Source organism: Teleopsis dalmanni, chromosome 2, assembly GCF_002237135.1.
Source record: "Teleopsis dalmanni isolate 2A chromosome 2, ASM223713v2, whole genome shotgun sequence".
NCBI lineage: Eukaryota > Metazoa > Arthropoda > Insecta > Diptera > Diopsidae > Teleopsis > Teleopsis dalmanni.
This window is the reverse complement of record NC_051847.1, coordinates 202,965,473-202,966,399: the sequence shown is the minus strand read 5'-3', so window position 1 is coordinate 202,966,399 and position 927 is coordinate 202,965,473.

The window sequence follows — 927 nt, the reverse complement described above, 5'->3', positions numbered from 1 at the left end:
AAGATACAAAATAACACCTCAGGAAGATTCTTGCTCGGGGCACTAATGAAACTGCACAAATTACGTTACGTGGAAAGTGAAAGAGGTGTTAGAATTACCATTTGGAGGAGCTCGGTGTGAGTATAAAGTATTTAGTGAAAACTTTACCAGTTGTAACTTTGATTTGTTGGTTTATTCGCTGCATTTATGCTGAATTCTGTCATAACTATCATAATAGTTTGTTTAAGATACATTTTATATAATTATATGGTATAAGGGGATCGTATTGTAGTTTGAAGTTAAAGGTGCATAAGATTTTGTTGAATCTGGTTTTTAGTTGGTACCTCAAGTATTAAAAGTTTAATGTGAAAAACTGAAATAAAATGATATAAAATTTTTTATTGTTTCAAAGTTAGACCGATTCGAATAGCAAAGAAAGGCAAAGACAAAAATTTTTTATTATGTAATTTATTGAAATTTGGCTGACCATACAACGCTGTTTCGAGTATTGCCAAGTACTCTTCATCAGTGGTCTTTGGAAATAATCGAATTTTATTTAATTAGTTTATAGTCCGTATATAATTTGTTTTTACTGCAAGTGCCAGGCTTAGAACTCGTGCCTGTCAAATTAGAAGCGATGACTAATCGTGTTTATCCACAAGAAGCTAAGGCTGCACAAACTTTCAATGCTCAAGTTCCAGGTTTTATTGTCACTTATTTTTATTTAATTAGTGACACCAACCAAAGCACTTGCCGTGCTTTAAATTAGAACGAGCTTGTAAACTACAGCTTTATTTGGAAACTCAAGTTCAACAATTGAAAGTTAATCTTTGAGCTTGCCTATTTTTGTTTCAAAGCTATTCTTTTTGTAGAGACATCTGTTATGCATATTTTTTTAACTTACTATATGTAAAGCGCCTTTTTTGGGTGCAATTTTACAAATAAGCT